Below are 19,442 nucleotides of genomic sequence, written 5' to 3'. Positions count from 1 at the left end.
GCTCCTCGGTCAATCGGCACCAGCAGTTACGGCGGAACTACCACCGAGTGAACTGGCAGCGGTTCCAGCAGTGCGTCGATAACACCGTCGACTACGAGGTGCGTCCGGAGACGCCGGAAAGTATCGACCGCCAGCTGTGCGCTATCGAGGAGGCGGTCACGGCGGCCCGAGAGCAACACGTACCGACGGCTCGGCAGGTAAGCAACTCCTTAAACATCGATACACTCACCAAAGATTTGATTCGATTGCGGAATGTCACTCGCAGGCAGTTTCAGCGTACTGGACTGCCTGAGCTTAAGGCACGCTGCACTAGAATCACCAAAATTATCAAGGCCAGAATGGTGGCCCTAAAAAATAACGCCTTCTCGAATAAGATCCGCACTCTCCCAGATTATGCTAAGCCGTTCTGGAAAATGACCAAAATTCTAAAATCCAAGCCTCGGCCCATTCCACCTTTGATCCCACTAGACAATAATGGCTCTAAGGATCGCTTGATAACTCCTGCAGAGAAGGTCGCTGAAATAGGTCGTCACTTCGTCAGCTCACACAATCTTGGGCAGAACATCGTCAGTCCACACGAAGCAGCCGTCAACGAGCATGCTAACAACATCCATTTGATTCCCAACGACTTCTCGGAGGAGTTGGAGATCTCAGCTGACGAATTGACGGCCTATATCAAATCGTCGAAGAACATGAAGGCCCCAGGCTTCGACAGCATCCTGAATCTCGAGCTCAAACACATGAGTGCTCCGTTCTTTGAGCACCTCTCGCTGATCTTTAATCAGTGTCTCCGGCTTAGCTACTTCCCATCGTCCTGGAAGTCAGCGAAAGTCATCCCCCTCCCCAAGCCTGGGAAGGATCCTTCCTCCCCCAAAAGTTATCGACCCATCAGCCTTCTCTCAGGGTTATCCAAGCTATTCGAAAAAGCTATTCATCATCGGTTACTTGAGTCTGCCGAAAATCTCAACATCTTGCTCGAGGAACAGTTCGGTTTCCGACGCGGTCGGTCAACTGTACACCAACTGACCCGAGTTACCAACGTCCTCAGACGGAACAAGTTTGTCTCGAAAACATCCGCCATGGCCTTACTCGATGTCGAGAAGGCATTTGACAATGTATGGCATGATGGCCTGGTGTACACACCACAACGCTACAATCTTCCCAGCTACCTGGTGAAAATCATCAACAATTACCTGTCGGCAAGGACATTCCGGGTCTCAATCAGCGGAGCGAGTTCCAATGCGCACAACATCGTCGCAGGCGTTCCCCAGGGCAGTATCCTTGGGCCCCTGCTTTTCAATCTGTTCACCTCCGACATGCCAGAACCTCCAGAAGGCGGCATTCTGTCTCTGTTCGCAGATGACACATCCATCGTCTACAACGGTAGAGTGATCAGAGCGCTAGTGGCAAAACTCCAACGAGGCCTGGATGCCCTGACAGAGTACCTCACCAGCTGGAAGATCTGTATCAACGCGGCGAAGACTCAGGTCATCATTTTCCCCCAGTCCAAATCCCCTAAACTTGTTCCGCCTGGGGACTGTAAAATCATCCTCAATGGCACGACTGTGGAATGGGCCAATGAGGCCGGCTACCTTGGCTTGACCCTCGACAGCAAGCTTATTTTCAGGCAACAGGTTGACAAAACGGTGACAAAGTGTAACGTCTTGTTGAAACTACTGTACCCTTTGATCAACCGCCGGTCGTCATTGTCCCTGAAAAATAAGCTTGCTGTCTACAAGCAAATCATCTTCCCTGTGATCGAATATGGCATGCCGGTCTGGGAGAGCTGCGCTAAAACCCACCACCTCAAACTTCAACGGGTCCAAAACAAATTCCTGAGGATGATCCTCAACACCCCTCCCAGGACAAGAACATCCGAGGTCCACCGTCTGGCCGGAATAAAAACCTTACATGAACGATTTGGTGAGTGTAAAGAAAAGTTTAGGGTCCGTTGCTTGCATTCGGATCAGGCTCCAATTAGGGCGCTAGTTCCAATCTAGGTTATCAAATTTTTGCCTTTCTCGTACAACAAAGTTGTACCGAAAGGCTATCATTTCACTCCAAATTCGAACTTTTGATAGAAGTCCCGGAGACCCATAGTGTTATATACCATTCGACTCAGCTCGATGAGCTGAACAAATGTCTGTCTGTCCGTGTGTGCGTGTGTGTGTGTGTATGTGTGCGTGTGTGTGTGCACAAAATGCCATAAAAAACATTAGCCAAATTTTCACATAGAAACTCTTCACCGATTTTCTTGCAACAAGTTGCATCCGACAGAGACTAAAACGCTGTTGATCACTATTGAATTTCATTATAATTGCAAATTGCAAAAAATAGATAATATTAAAATAATAATGAGACATAGTCACATAGAACAATAATGTGTTATGAAAATGCTTTGCATCTATGAATATTTATGAAGTTTATCCGTGGCTTGCTCCCATTAAGAGTTTCATCGTACTATAAAGATGCTCGTGTTGCACGCATTTAGGCGTAAGTATGCTCTTCGTTCAGTTTCATAGTACCATGAAATTGTCCGAAAGTCAAAATTCGAACATAGGAAATTCGAGAAACTTTTGGCAGCGCCATCTGTCGTCTACTAGTGTAAATTTTCTATCATAACATTAGACGGTGTAACTGTTTTGCCTTTCTTGTACATCATCGAGGTGTAAGCGTAAAGGCTACATTTATTACCTTTTTACGCGAGAAAGGCACCATCACCGCTAGGTGGATTAATCTGGGTTTTTATTGTAAATATTAGTGTACATAGTAGTTAGGTTATCAAATTTTAAAAAACACACCAGCGCCTCCTAAAGGCCGTCATGATACATTATATTTTAAAAATAAAGTAATAGCATAATAATAATAATAATAACAATAATTGAAATTGAAGTTGGAGGGCCAAGCCGGCCGATCACTGTACATGTATAAAATGATTGTAGAACAAAAAATGTTTTAAATAAAGAAGAATTTTACTACTATATATACAATTTGCATACATCCAAGCAAAAATATCGTTTAAAATTACGCTCTTTTTGGCATTCCCTTTATGTGCATCACTTTCGTGTAAATTTCAACAAGTATTTCTATCTGTGACATTGGAAACATGAATATATCGAACACACACGCCAAAATCGAATGAGGTCTATAGTTAGACAGTATTAATTTTTATGTTAATTTACGTTCATTTCCATGCACATATTTGGAGCTTGAAAATAACCGCTAAAAAAAGTCAGACATTAAATTTATTTGGATTGAAAATGGAGTCATGCAAAATTACATGACATATAGTTTTGATTGAATCTCCCTAAGCGTTTAATTTTACACGATCGTTTAATTTTAAACGATAATGTAATTCAACATTTCGTTTGTTTTTTTTGTGTATTTGATATTGTTTGCAGAATAATTCTAAGGACTCAAATGTACGACATTGGACAATATTCGAAGCAGGCGTTACAGTTTGTAATCTCTAGATATGAAACATGCTCATGCATGCTCATGCTCTAGATATGAAAATATCCCTGAATGAGAAAACAACTGAAAATATACGTCAAAGCGATTAGATTCCACATCAATTGAAATGCAGGGCGATTTATAGAAAAATACGGGTATCTGTAATACAAATTACCGATTAGAATAGAACAATAAATTATATTTGATGTACACCCGATTCTTTTTTTACACGGGGGATGCGTTCCGTGTAAAAAAAGTTTTCAGTTCAAAATTCGAAAATCCGTGTAAAAAAAGTTTTATGATTTCTCGACGAATCATGCAAAATGGAGCAACTTTGAAAAAAATTTGTATGGGACAAACGCCATGTAAATCTGATTTGAAATCTGCCAATGAAAAATACATTTTTAAATTTCGAGAAGCCACATTGCTCACAAGTTTCATTACCCCAAAATATGTCCCCATGCAAAATTTGAGCTCAATCGGACATGGTTTAGGGGTCCCTAAAATCAAAGGTTTGAAATTTTTACTCATTAAAAAATTTTCCAAGGGGGATCAAAGGAAAAGTCGAAAATCGAATTTTTGTTTTTGATGCCAGATGACTTAAAAATGCATGAAACGTCAAGATCTGACGTTACTCCAAAAAAATTTTTTTTGAAGGAAATCGATTTTTTCTTTTAGAACAGTTTTGGGATTTTTTCAGATGATGAAAAAAAATTTCATAGAATTTTAACACCGAACGATTCGCAAACTTTTTCGTAGCCAAAAATATCCTTCTAGATGCAAAATTTGGGGCTAAATCGTACATGATTTAAGGGTGCTTAAAATAAATCAAAACTTAATTTTTTTTCTCACAAGGGGGAAATATATTTTTTGTTTTTTGATAAGGGTATGCGATAACACACTTTTTCCTAACGAAACGAAACGAAACGAAATTTAAAATGTCCATGTTGATTCGGATCGAAACGAAACGAAATATGGATTTACTTTCGAAACTTCGAAACGAAACGAAATTTCATTTTTTTTCCGCGGAATTTTGATTAAATTGGTTTTACATTATGTACGCAATTCGGATTTCACTATTTCGAAGTCAAATAACTGCTTTACGACCAATAGAGTTATAATAACAGAAGAGGCAGTCTGCAATAAATCACCGCATTCTTACCGCATATATATACCATTGGCGATAAGGTAATAACGCAGCATTTATGCCGCTTTCATATCAGAAAGTATAAAAAAATATAGAAATTGTGGGATTTTTCATATACGGATTCAAATTTCGTTCACTTAAGTTAATAATTAAGTTCACTTAAGTTTATAATTAAGTTCACTTAAGAATAATGTAATTATGCTGAAGCATACTTCATATTGTCTTGTCAGCGTGGTTTTATAGTATTGAGCTAATTCAAAATCAGAAAATTAATGCTTAAATTTATTTTTTTATTTAGTGGGATACTCAATTATGTATCCACATCTGCCAGGTGCAGACGTAACAGGGGCGTAACAGCCAAAACTTATTTCTTCTTATTATTCGTCCACATATATATAGCATACATTTGCTCACTAGAAGAATCCTGTGCACCTTTCTGAAATGCACAATGATATGTACTTTAGATTGAATTTCTCAGACCCATGATCTTATATACAATCAGTTCGACGAACTGAGCTATTGTCTGTGTGTCCTTGGCACATGAGAACAGCTGTTATGGTCATTATGAGCTAAAAGCAATCATAAGTAGAGAACTGCCCACAAATCTTCAATGTTCCTTACATATTGTGAAAATAGTCAAAGAAGAGCTTAGGTTGATAAACTGTACACATAGTAATTGCTAATCATGATTGTCCGAAAAACAGAAAATATGCACAGCTCATTAATTAAATAATATTCTTGGGATACAAAAAAAGTTATTCTTATTGTATACTTGCTTCGGAGTTTCCAAATCATGACCAATAACGATGCTGGTTACGTCCTTACAGTCAAATTAGGATCAGAAGAGGAAATTAGTTTAACACTCATTGTTATAAAACAGCGGTTCTTAACCTTTTTCTTGAGAGGTACCCTTTGAACTTTTGCATTAATTGAGGTACCCCCTATGATTTTTTTTTGCTGTAAATGAAAATAATCGTAGCGCTTAAAGTATATCAAAAATGGACCTAAAATCTAACGGAACATATGGCTCTCCATAAACTTGTCTGAAATTTTCATTTTTTTTAAACTTTCCAATTAAAATAAAGTGCTTACAGGAAAGGAGGCTTCCAAGCCTCTTGAAAGGAGGCTTCTGAGCCTCTTGAAAGAAGGCTTCTGAGGCTTTCGAGATTACGGTTTCAAGCATCTTGAAAGAAGAACTCCGACCCTCTCCAAGGAAGGGCTTCAATCCTCTCAAAAGAGGCCTTCCGAGCCTTTTGAAAAGGACTATCCGAGCCGAGAAAAAAAAACAAGAAAGTTTAAAGAAGAAAGCTCAGAAAAAGATTTCCGGGCCTCTAGAAAGGAGGCTTAAAACCGAGTTAAGAGTAGGCTTTCAAACCTTTTGAAATTAAATCCCTTCCCTAGAGAAGATCCGAGGCTTTTAAAAGAAGCAGAAATAAAAGGAAATTTCTAGAAAAACAGCTTGGCTTCCGGGCCTCTTAAAAGAAAGTATTTGAATATCTTATAATAATGTTTCCGGGTCACTTGAAAGGTGGCTTCCGAACTACTTAGAAGGAGGCCTCCGAGTAGCGCAGAAGGATGCTTCCAATTCTCTTGCAACGAAGCAACTGAGCTTTTCGGAAAGAAGTCTTCATGTCTTTCAAATGGAGGCTTTCGAATCTGTAGACTCTAGATGTTAGTTAAAAATCATATTCTTAACATATTATTCAACATTCTGTTTTGACCCGGAAGATTGCATAGAAGATTTTTTAAATTTGTTCATTCAAGGTTTTGCCCTTTTGATCTTTTGTCCCACATCTCTTCATCCATTGTACTGGTTGTGGAGGACAGGATTCAATAGGGCATGATTTACCGATCGCCATGCATAGGGTAAAGGAGGTATTTTGGACCACCAGTTCGACGGCTCATATTTTGGACCACTGAGTATTATGTACAAGACAAAGTTTAGAAATAAAAAAAAATACAAAACTAAATCAAGAAGTTTGGATTAAAATTGTTATTCATCCGCCATTAAGCATTTCGTCCGAGGTACCTCCTGGGCCCGGTGAAAGTACCCTCAGGGGTACATGTACCCCAGGTTGAGAACCGCTGTTATAAAAGACCGAGGAATGCTCTGCATCTCCGTGAGCGCTACGGGAAAGGAATCGTTGGTTAGTAGAGAAGGAAATTCATGTGAAGCCCCTGGGTAAGCGACTGAATATTTATTGTAAACAAAGTTATTTGAAAACAAGAAGACGAAAACTGTGTTTCAATCCAACACAATTCAATGTGCTTCGTTAAATAAGCTTCTACAATACGATTCCGCACTAAATAATTCTGTGCTCTTTGATGCAGCCATTAGATTTATCACTTTGCGTTCTCCCACACTAGCTGGCCTGATCAGCATCTACAAGATCGATTGTACACTGGTTAAACAAATTTCTGCTACGCGAGGTAGATTTTTTTCACTTCGCGTTCTCCCGGACTAGCTGCCGTCCCATGATGAGCAGCAACACGATCGATTCTGCATTAATATTGTACAAATAGTAAAACATATCACAAAATATAAATTTGAAACTTGGAAACACTGAAGACGTTTTATAGAAGAAAACTACATACGTATTTGTCGACTAAGAATGGGGTTATGTAGTAAGCGTTAATGAAATAAACTGTATTACCTGAAGTTTTGAAAACAACTTAACGATTTTGTTCAGCGGCGCAGCCAAAATTTTTGATAAAATAAAGAATGGTTCAAGTTTAAATTTGTTTCGAAATTCCGCGGAATTCCGTTAAATTTCGTTAGAAGCTAGTTTTTTCTAGCGAAATTTTTGTAATTTTACGATACGAAACGAAATCAAAAAATGCGATTTTGCCATGCTAAAATTCCGCGAAATTCCGCGGAATTTCGTTTCGAACCAACTGAAACGAAATTTTTCGAAATACCGCATATGCTTATTTTTTGATGCCAAAGGACTCAAAATGCATGAAACTTTGAAAATTATTTTTTTGAAAGAAATCAACTATTTTGGGACTTCGAAAAAAAAATTTTATGGCGAAAACAATTTTTCTTCGAATTTAAAAAACCGGACGTTACGCAAACATTTCCTAAGCCCTGAAATATGCCCATATGCAAAATTTGAGCTCCATCGGAAATGTTTTAGGGGTCCTCAAAATCTTGCTATCAAAATTTTTAATTTTTTGTTACTTGATCTTTACACGTTGTGTTTTGAATTCATGCAGTACCGCGTAAGAATAATCGCGTATAAATAAACCTCAGTGTAATAAACATTGCATAGCAATCTGATAATTTTCTCCGTATATCTGATCTCAAAAGTTTTCAATGTTACAAAAATTTCAAAATTTTGATAGCAAGATTTTTAGCACCCCTAAATCATCTCCGATGGAGCTCAAATTTTGCATAGGGGCTTAGTTTAGGGCAGTGGTGCTCAGCATTTTGTGCGTTTTTTTTTTCCTTAATTTGCTTGTCACACAGTAAAAATTAGCTTTCACCTTACATGTTAGTACTTGGACGAAAGCTTTCAAATATATCTATCAGCTGAGGATATTAAAACGATTATTGGTGTTGAAATCACTCCACTCCGTACGACTTGATCAAAGTAAACTTACCTTGCGGCACGCGGCCTGCGGGCCGTACTTTTGTTTTGCTTTGATCGCTTCGTACGGAGTGAATTTAACATCAATATCCTTTTTATTACCCTCAGCAGATAGATATATTTGAAAGCTTTCGACCAAGTGCTAATTTGTATGGTCGAAGCTCATTTTAATTGTGTGAGAAGTAAATTAAGGAGAAAAAAACGCCCAAAGTGCTGAGCACCACTGGTTTAGGGCTAAGGCAATGTTTGCGTAACGTCCGGTTTTTAAATTCGATGAAAACTTGTTTTCGCCATACGAAATTTTTTCGAAGCCCCAAAAAAAAAAATTCTCAAAGTTTCATGCATTTTGAGTCCTTGGCATCAAAAAACAAAAAAATATTTCCCCCTTGTGATAAAAAAAAGTTTCCGGAAAAAAGACCACCACTAGGACCCTGCCGAAGAAGAACCGTGTTCCTGCTCTTAACGAGGCGAGCTTTTCGGCTATCTCGGCTCCCCCACGAGCGATACCAATATTTCCATCTTTGCAATTTCACAAACGGTTAGCGGCTGCTAGTATCGATTCAAGCTCCAACATCACGCGCTCCATTTACCAGCGCATAACCCCCTCTTCTTCCTCCTGGATTCCGTCGTCAGGACAACGAGCCCCATCCGGCCGAGGACGACTTACCGCTCTACACATCGGAGTAGCTAGTTCCGATTTTCACCCAACTGGCAACGTGACTACGCGGGTGCAAAACACGCTTCGACCAGATCTTCACCCTGGGCATGTTCGTCATTGAAATTGGTCTGGTCAACTGGAACGCTTATTCACCTAAGAGCAACATCATTGAGCTGACTGGTTTCCACGACGCGAGAGAGATCGACGTCTTCTTCATCACGAAAAAGCATCTGAAGCCAGCGGTATGTATATATATTCCGGACTTCTGCGTGGTGAAACTCGATCGGTTCAACTCCAGGGAAGGAGGTCCACACTGAGGAACAACGCCAATTATCGTCTGCTGCCAAGTCTGCAGCTCAAGATCTTCGAGACCGTTGGGGTAGAAGTCTGCACTTCCGTCGGGGTAATCACTTCGTGGCCTTCAAAGTAACACAGTATAGATAGATTTGGTTGCAGCAACTCCAATGTGACTTGATTTTTTCGCATATGTGTCACAGTGACTGATATGTGACAAGTTTGCGACTCGGGGTATTGCCCTACTCAAGCCCAGGAGATCGATGGTACATCGCTGCTCTTCGGAGGGACATTGTCAAGCTTTTGCGGCGGGAAGGTCAGTACATTATTGGCGGTGACCTGGACGCGAAGCATCAAGCCCGGGGCTGCAGTCGCGGTAATCGAAATGGTGCCATCTGGAGCAACGACATGGAGGAAGGTCACACTCCCCTCGGCTGAGTCGGTCGGGAGTCCACGCAACGTTGGACCTGAACATATCCAACATGGACGATCACATCTCACAACCGTTCGTGTACCAGGAGCTCAGCACGGATCACTATCGTTCGATCGTCACCAACTCTCCACAAAGAACTACCAACGGCTCGCCAGGTAAGAAACACTCTAACCATTGACACCCTCACCAAAGAGTTCATTCGGCTTCGCAACGTGGTTTACAGATATTATCAACGTACTGGGCTGCCTGCACTCAAAACCCATTGCAATCGCTTGACAAAAGTAATCCAGGCCCAGAATGGTGGACCTCAGAAATAGTGATTTTTTTTCAATAAGATCCGCCCTTCACAGACTGTGCTAAGCCATTCTGGAAGTTGACAAAAATTCTAAAATCCAAGCCTCGACCCATTCCACCTTTGATCCCATTAGACTGCAATGGCTCTGAGGATCGCTTGATAACTACTGCAGAGAAGGTCGCCGAAATAGGTCGCCACTTTGTCAGCTTGTACAATCTTGGACAGAACATCATCAGTCCACACGAAGCAGCCGTTAACGAGCATACTAACAACATCAGACTTCTCGGAGGAGTTGGAGATATCAGTTGGCGAATTGGCATAAAGGCATCAGGCTTCGACAGCACCCTGAATCTCGAATTCAAACATATGAATGCTCCAGTCTTCGTGCACCTTTCGCTGATCTTTAAAAAGTGTCTCCGTCTCAGGTACTTCCCATCGCCCTGGAAGTCAGACAAAGTCATCCTCATGCGGAAGCCTGGAAAGGATCCTTCCTCTATGAGAAGTAATCTCCCCATCAGCCTTCTCTCAGGGATTTTCGAAGCGGTCTGAAAAGGCGAATCACAGCCGGTTACTTGAGTCTGCCGAACAGCACAACATATTGCTCGAGGAACAGTTTGGTTTCCGACGCGGTCGATCAACCGTTCATTAACTGACCCGAGTTACCAACGGAACAAGTTTGTCTCAAAAACATCCGCCATGAACTCATTCGATGTCAAGATGGCGTTTGACAATGATGGCATGATGGCCTGGTGTACAAACTACAACACTACAATCTTCCCAGCTACCTGGTGAAAATCATCTACTGGGTCTCCATCAGCGGATCGAGCTGCATTGCGCACAACATCGTCGCAGGCGTCCCCCAGGGCAGTATCCTCGGGCCCCTGCTTTTCAATCTCTTCACCTCATACTTGCCGGAGCTTACAGAAGGCGGCATTCTGTCCCAGTTGGAAGATCTGTATCAACGCGGCGAAGACCCCGGTCATCATTTTTCCCCACATCCTAAATGACACGACTGTGGAATGGGCCAATGAAGCCGACTACCTTGGCTTGACCGTCGACAGCAAGCTTATTTTCCGTCAACAGATTGACAAGACGGTGACGAAGTGTAACGTTTTGTTGAAACTACTGTACCCTTTGATCAACCGTCGGTCGTCATTGTCCCTGAAAAATAAGCTCGAAGTGCAAGGAAAGGTTTAAGGTTTGTTGCACCTTTTCGGACAAACCAGCGATTAGGGCGCTCGTTCCAATCTAGGTTATTAAATTGTAGTGTAAATAGATAGATAGGTTATCAAATTTAGTTCTAAGATATTTCAAACAAATAATGCCTGGCACGGCAAATGCTGGGTAAAGCGTACCATTGGTACTTCGCGTACCTGAAGGAATAAAATAGACCCCATCTCGCGGTCCTTAGCCTCTTACCCAGCAACTCCTATCCCTACCTCCTCGCGGTGCTGGCCGGGATACGAGCAACCTTAGGGAAGATCGGGAAACCAACCCCGGTGGGAACTACGGTCGTATGCTGACAAGGAAGGGGGTTTGCTCCTCTCCAGAGGTGCAAATCTTATCGAGCGTCTGTTCTCCATGTCAGGATCGGCTCACAACAGCGTCTGTTCTCCATGTTAGGGGCGGCTGATCATCGTCCGAGTGCCAGCGAGGGACTCTAAGTGAAACTGTGCACCATGGTCCACCGGAAATAAGGAGGAATGGTCCTCCGGAAATTTAGGGGGTTTGGTGTCAGGCCCTGCAAGCCAGCCTTTAAAAAATCATAAGCAACGAACAATCAACAAGAGAGTACGGACCGGAACCATCGGTGAAGACCACTGCGACGAAAAGGGACTAGCGATTGGAAACTCGGTTCGTGGAACTGCAAATCTCTCAACTTCATCGGGAGCACACGCATACTCGCCGATGTGCTCAAGGACCGTGGATTCGGCATCGTAGCGCTGCAGGAGGTTTGTTGGAAGGGATCAATGGTGCGAACGTTTAGAGGTAATCATACCATCTACCAGAGCTGCGGCAACACACACGAGCTGGGAACAGCTTTCATAGTGATGGGCGATATGCAAAGGCGCGTGATCGGGTGGTGGCCGATCAATGAAAGAATGTGCAGGTTGAGGATCAAAGGCCGGTTCTTCAACTTCAGCATAATCAACGTCCATAGCCCACACTCCGGAAGCACTGATGATGATAAGGACACATTCTACGCGCAGCTGGAACGTGAGTACGACAGCTGCCCAACCCACGACGTCAAAATCATCATAGGAGATTTGAACGGTCAGGTTGGCCAAGAGGAGGAGTTTAGACCGACTATTGGAAAGTTCAGCGCTCACCGGCTGACGAACGAAAACGGCCTACGACTAATTGATTTCGCCGCCTCCAAGAATATGGCCATTCGCAGCACCTACTTCCAACACAGCCTCCCGTATCGGTACACCTGGAGATCACCACTGCAGACAGAATCACAAATCGACCACGTTCTGATTGATGGACGGCACTTCTCCGACATTATCGATGTCAGGACATATCGTGGCGCTAACATCGACTCTGACCACTATCTGGTGATGGTTAAACTGCGCCCAAAACTATCCGTCATCAACAATGTTCGGTACCGACGACCGCCGCGGTACGACCTAGAGCGACTGAAGCAACCTGATGTCGCCACTGCATACGCGCAGCATCTCGAGGCAGCGTTGCCGGAAGAGGGTGAGCTCGATGGGGCCCCTCTTGAGGACTGCTGGAATACAGTCAAAGCAGCCATTAACGACGCAGCGGAGAACAACGTCGGGTATATGGGTCGAAGTCGACGGAACGATTGGTTCGACGAAGAGTGCAGACAGATTCTGGAGGAGAAGGACGCAGTGCGGGCGGTCGCGCTGCAGCAAGGTACCCGGCAGAACGTGGAACGTTATGGACGGAAGCGGAGACAGCAGACCCGCCTTTTTCAGGAGAAGAAACGCCGCCTGGAAGAAGCGGAGTGCGAGGAGATGGAACAGCTGTGCCGTTCTCAAGAAACACGCAAGTTCTACCAGAAGCTCAACGCATCCCGCAAAGGCTTCGTGCCGCGAGCCGAAATGTGCCGGGATAAGGATGGGAGCATCTTGACGGACGAACGTGTGGTGATCGAAAGGTGGAAGCAGCACTACGAGGAACATCTGAATGGCGCTGAGAGTACAGGCAGTGAAAGTCAAGGCAGCGGAGGAGATGACTACGTCAGTTCAGCGGACGATGGAAGCCAACCAGCCCCCACCTTGAGGGAAGTTAAGGATGCCATTCAACAGCTAAAGACCAATAAAGCAGCTGGTAAGGATGGTATCGGAGCTGAGCTCATCAAGATGGGCCCGGAAAAGCTGGCCACTTGCCTGCACAAACTGATAGTCAGAATCTGGGAAACTGAACAGCTACCGGAGGAATGGAAGGAAGGGGTTATATGCCCCATCTACAAGAAAGGCGACAAACTGGAGTGTGAGAACTTTCGAGCGATCACCATCCTTAATGCCGCCTACAAAGTGATATCCCAGATCATCTTCCGTCGTCTGTCACCATTAGTGAACGAGTTTGTGGGAAGTTATCAAGCCGGCTTCGTTGACGGCCGCTCGACAACGGACCAGATCTTTACTGTACGGCAAATCCTTCAAAAATGCCGTGAATACCAGGTCCCAACGCACCATCTGTTCGTTGATTTCAAGGCGGCATACGACAGTATAGACCGCGTAGAGCTATGGAAAATTATGGACGAGAACAGCTTCCTGGGAAGCTTACCAGACTGATCAAAGCAACGGTGGAAGGTGTGCAAAACTGTGTGAAGATTTCAGGCGAACACTCCAGTTCGTTCGAATCGCGCCGGGGACTAAGACAAGGTGATGGACTTTCGTGCCTGTTGTTCAACATTGCGCTAGAAGGTGTTATGCGGAGAGCCGGGTGTAACAGCCGGGGTACGATTTTCAACAGATTCAGTCAATTTATTTGCTTCGCGGATGACATGGACATTGTCGGCCGAACATTTGCAAAGGTGGCAGAACTGTACAACCGCCTGAAACGTGAAGCAACAAAAGTTGGACTGGTGGTGAATGCGTCAAAGACAAAGTACATGCTTGTGGGCGGAACCGAGCGCGACAGGGCCCGCCTGGGAAGCAGTGTTACGATAGACGGGGATACCTTCGAGGTGGTCGAGGAATTCGTCTACCTCGGATCCTTGCTAACGGCTGACAACAACGTTAGTCGTGAAATACGAAGGCGGATCATCTGTGGAAGTCGGGCCTACTACGGGCTCCAGAAGCAACTGCGGTCGAAAAAGATTCGCCACCGCACCAAATGTGTCATGTACAAGACGTTAATAAGACCGGTAGTCCTCTACGGACATGAAACATGGACAATGCTCGAGGAGGACTTGCAAGCACTCGGAGTATTCGAGAGACGGGTGCTTAGGACCATCTTTGGCGGTGTGCAAGAAGACGGTGTGTGGCGGCGAAGAATGAACCATGAGCTCGCCCAACTCTACGGCGAACCCAGTATCCAGAAGGTAGCTAAAGCCGGAAGGGTACGATGGGCAGGACATGTTGCAAGAATGCCGGACAACAACCCTGCGAAGATGGTGTTCGCTTCCGATCCGGCAGGTACGAGACGGCGTGGAGCGCAGCGAGCGAGATGGGCAGACCAGGTGCAGAACGACTTGGCGAGCGTGGGGCGTATCCGAGGATGGAGAGATGCGGCCTCGAACCGTGCATTGTGGCGTCAAATTGTTGATTCAGTGTTATCTGTTTAGATGTTAACTAAATAAATGAATGAATGATTGCCTAGATGAGGCTATAATGTAGGATTTTTTTATATTGAACAAAAAAAACCAGATTAATCCACCGTTGGCATTTCTCGCGCATTATACAAATAAGAAAAACACATAAAAGGGTTCAAATTTGCACGTAAGGGGGATAGATTTCACTATTTTCATCAATTCATGTCTACTTGTGATCATTTGAATGCATTGCAGTAACATCTGAAAAGATTTTTTTTTGATTTCGGGAATTTTCGAACAAGATTTCAAAATCATGTTTAAAATCATGATTAACACGAATGAGTTCGAAGTTTACGATTCTGGCGTAACAAATAACGGCAATTCGTTCAATATTAGCAGTGTTTTCCAATTCATATATTGAATTTTAAATTTTGAAGATTACTCGCAGATAATTTTATAGTTGATGTACGTTTTATTGCGTAATAAATGCGTATGTTGAGAAAGGAAATATATATGAATTTATTCCAGTTTCACGGATGGGAAATTGTTGTGATAGTTTTAAGTGAAGGTAGAAGTTTTATTATAGCTTATGTGTTCTCAGAATCAGTAATTCTGTGTGACCATTAAAACATGCATTATATGTACGTAGGTAATAATTAACCAGCAGCAAGAAGTTGGACATTTCGAAATGTTACCGTTGTGTCAGGAGACAACGTGATCTTGACAAACCTTTTTTTTTTGCAACGCAAATTAGAGATCAATAACCATACAAAAAACATCTTTATTTATCTTTACCGAACACATGAGGGTAATAGCATCGTTTCCTTCAAAATTCTGTGATTGAATGGAAATGGAAAATAGAAAAAAAACTTATAGGGTAGATGTACCAGTCGTGGCTATGGCACCAGTTGTCGCACTAGTGCTTTATATGCCAAGTGGCCAATCAAATCACCGCAAACCAAGTTCATGTCGATAAAGCATATTCATATGATATGCTAACACCTTCGATATCCTCCAAAACAAGCAAAGCATAATTGTAAAAATTGATTTTGCCTAATTTTTGACGTCCTTTGCATCAGTTGTCGCACTAGTGGTCCCAATTTGGCCAATCCCATAAGAAAGCAATGCCAAATAAGGTACCAAAATTAGGAATAGTACCACAACGTTCAAATCAACGGTGCATGCGTTCCTATTATAGATTAATTAATTTTCAGGATAAAAACAAATTTCATTGTGGTTTTCACAGCTGTTCTAAGGAGCAGGAAGTAAAACGTAAAGTCCACCCACATGCCTTTTACTTATTTTTTAAAAAATAGTTGATCTTATGTATGGCGACAATTGGTGCACTCACCCTAGTTCTGCTTTATTGCTGAAAGGGGTCATTAGGTAAAGAGGGACGACGCCACCAACGATCTAAAATTGACAATCACTTTAACAGATTGCGACTTTTGTTCATAAATTAAGACCGCGCTTTTAATTATTTTACTTCGAAGTTCTTCAAAAGTCTACTCTACTCTACCCTTTAAATCTGTTACACCAAAGGATCATAAACAAAACCAGTAAACATCAATACTTAGATGATTCCTTGGATTTTTTTCAAAATTTATTGAAAGGTGTTCCACATGGATTTTTTTTCGTTTATTATTTCTAATAAGATTACATTCTGATTGCTTTGAAACTGATTGAGCACGAAATCCATTTAAGGATTTTTTCTGAAATCATAAGAAATCCTATGTGAATCCTTGTTGGATACTGGTTAGGGATCTGTTGGAATCTGTTGGAATACATTCAGCACATTTTGCTCTTGAATCAGTATCAATCACAATACTCTCGCACGTGTTTCAAGGAAACATTTATCGGAAATTATCGGAAAAATTTATCGAAAAAATGTGAATAAAATGAAACAAAAATAATTTTTTTAATACTGTGAAACATTCACTTCTGGACATAGTGCCTGCCTTCAATAAGTGTTTTAGATACAAGCCCGGCTAGCTCAGTCGGTAGAGCATGAGACTCTTAATCTCAGGGTCGTGGGTTCGAGCCCCACGTTGGGCGGCTATCGTTTTTATAGTGACTATTCTTCTTTACCTTTATCTTTTCAGTGCAGTGAACGTGAATGAAACAGAAACTTGCACTGAAGCGCAACGGTTTTCAACATGGGGATGTAGCTCAGATGGTAGAGCGCTCGCTTAGCATGTGAGAGGTACGGGGATCGATGCCCCGCATCTCCACTGGATTTTTTGGGCGAATCTTCGTCAGATTCCGCTTTCAAAATTACTTCTGGAATCAAAAAACAGGGATCTTATCAAAAATGATTCTAGATAACCGCGGAAACCACTTTTAAGTTTTGCTTCGTTGCTTAATGCTTATCATTTCATCTCCGGTTGATCAGAAATTATCAATGGGTCGAATAGAAGCCATTTATGAACTGTTGTTTCAATTGAGAAGCATTTTCGCCTTTAGTTATACCATACAGTATCATCTAGTAATGGCTTTCACTTTGTTCTACAATTCATAAATCAGTTTCGGCTTCAGCAACAACAGTTTTTTTGTCCTGAGATCATAGAGCTATTTAAAGGAAGTCATTAGCAGTAGCCGTCTGGAGTAAATTAATTTTAACTTTACACTTTCCACGGCGCGCTTGGACAGACTGTCATTAGCATCCACCACAACTTGACCATTGACTTGACTCATTGCTTGTGATATGAGAATGGTGGGTATGGCAACGGATCGAGCAATCGTGTGTTCCGTTTTCCACCGCATTTCTCGTTCTGTTTTCGAAAGGTTGGAACAACTCATACACATGTAGGCAAGTGAGCATAAAATGAGTTTAATTCGACGTAACTTTTGTTTTGTATTTGCAGTATCGAAGCGAGAGTCCATTAAGTCCAAAAGCTCTATAGTTCCGCCCACATTCGAGCTTGAACTAAATTTGTGATGAATTACTTATTTTGCCTGTAGTTTGTAGAATTACTTTACGACTCAGGTTTGCTGCGTATTCGTTCATTTGTTTACATTTAGTAATTACTAATCAACTCGTATTTTCTCGAGCATGTTCCTGGCAATTCGAAAAACGAGGCAGTAAATGTGATGGATAAGACGAGCTGTGTGTAAACAAACAACGTCAATACGCAAAAATAAATGTATTTCCCGGGATAAGCTTTTGAATTTATGTGTTAGAAGGCAGTCGGGGAGGCGTAACAGCTCTTTTTGGTCGTCTTCCAAACTTATAAACGTACTTAAAAAAAAGGCTTGTAAATCCTGACTGTTGCATACTATTAGGGTAAGATCGACGATTGCATGATGTCCGTATGTGTGTATACAGAAACGTACAACACATTTATGCACTTAGCATAGACATTTCGATGTAATGGGACTAATTTGCTGTTAAGTTTTTCACAAGTTATTTACAAGCGTGTATTATTTATGAATATGTAGCCCTTAAAGGCACCAATTAATTTATCTAACAGATCATTGCTCTAAATCAGAAATTTACGGCGTGAGTGATATTCGACATTAATGTCATGACATTCCGCGACTTTGTTGTAATTACGCTCTCATGCCTCACACTTTGTATTTAGAGCAATGATCTGTTACACAAAATTGTAGGATGCTTTAGGTGTTACATGTCCCCACATTGTAAATAATTTAAAAAAAAAGTGTTAAGAAAATTATCAATAGCAACCCCATGACATTTTTGTAACATTTCCCAGCACTGGAATTTAGTATTTTTTTGCCACAATTAAATACGGACCCGATCCGGTTAATCTGTTTTTTTTGTTGTTGTTAATAAGTGTCGGCGTATTTGCATTCTCTGCAATCATTAAAATTAATTGAAATTTAAAACCAAAATAAATTGCTGCCCATGGATATACGAGTTTGGTTTTGAGGTGTCTAAAATATTATTATTGGACTGTTTACCTGGATTATCACGGAGCGTGAACATGGATTTCTGTTGACGGTTGTCATTAACGAAATTGCACGATTCTTCGTTTTTCATTCGAATGAGAATGACTAACAAGACAGAGCAGTTCATTTTCCGTCCGTGCCTTGGAGCAAAGTGCATCACGATCTATCAAAGAAACCTGTACTCAAGCATGAACGGAGCAGGCTATGTTTGCGGCGACCCCGACCGTGGAAAGTTGTTAACCGGTTGGCTGTCGTGGTGAGTTGGAGCACGGCACGTTGTTGATTGTTACCTCGGTGATGGTGTGAGGCGACGACGCTTTGTGTTGGTTGCTTTTGATGTCCACTTCTCTGGTGGCTAGAGGGTGGTAGTCTAGTCGTCTTCGTTCGCTCACACGTTTAGTAGCATAGCTCATTCATTGCATTCATTGATGATGTGAGTCAACCCGTCGGTCAGTTCGCAGTTAGTTAGTTAACGAACTACGTTAAGCGTCATTTTACTCCGGAGTTTTCGCGACGATATCGTGTCTTGTGCAATTGCGGGTTAATGTTTTCGGTGATTTTCGCTGTGGAAGGTGAGTTTTTCGGTAATTTCATAAAAGGAAGAGATAATTGAGTGGAAAACTCGTCCCGAAAGTGAATTATTGATCGCATCACTTTGCTGAGTTGGAGTTAGCATTTCTATGTTCAATTCACGCACCACACCCAAAGTGATGTCGAAGTGGCAGAGATGCATTAAGCTGCGTGTGATACAAACCATCAATGGAATGCGACCTGTTTTCAGTAAACGGGACATACGTGATGCCATGCTCCATAAGGAACATATTCAAACAGGAAGTCTCCGAAAACCATGAAAAAGTTATTCCAGTTGGGACAAATGGTTTCTGAATATTCCAATTGGCAAAATCAGCAGCTACGCGATCATTCAACCTATGTT

The 19,442-nt window shown here is 42.2% G+C and overlaps 1 protein-coding gene and 1 non-coding gene across 2 annotated transcripts in view; both read left to right on the top strand.

Annotated features, from left to right (window-relative positions):
• Positions 1 to 16,581: 16,581 nt before the first annotated feature.
• On the top strand, positions 16,582 to 16,654 carry Trnak-cuu (transfer RNA lysine (anticodon CUU)). The gene has a single exon. It is a non-coding gene; the product is annotated as a tRNA-Lys (tRNA).
• A 2,229-nt stretch (positions 16,655 to 18,883) lies between these two features.
• LOC134209122 (uncharacterized) overlaps positions 18,884 to 19,442 on the top strand; it is a 44,845-nt gene continuing 44,286 nt past the window's right edge. The window contains exon 1 of the mRNA XM_062685106.1: positions 18,884 to 19,080. The gene's annotated coding sequence lies outside the window, so the exon portion shown is untranslated. The remainder of the gene's footprint in view (positions 19,081 to 19,442) is intronic.

Source organism: Armigeres subalbatus, chromosome 2 (genome assembly GCF_024139115.2).
Source record: "Armigeres subalbatus isolate Guangzhou_Male chromosome 2, GZ_Asu_2, whole genome shotgun sequence".
In the NCBI taxonomy this organism is placed as follows: domain Eukaryota; kingdom Metazoa; phylum Arthropoda; class Insecta; order Diptera; family Culicidae; genus Armigeres; species Armigeres subalbatus.
The sequence above is the reverse complement of the archived record's forward strand: the minus strand, read 5'-3'. Positions and strand labels throughout refer to the sequence as shown.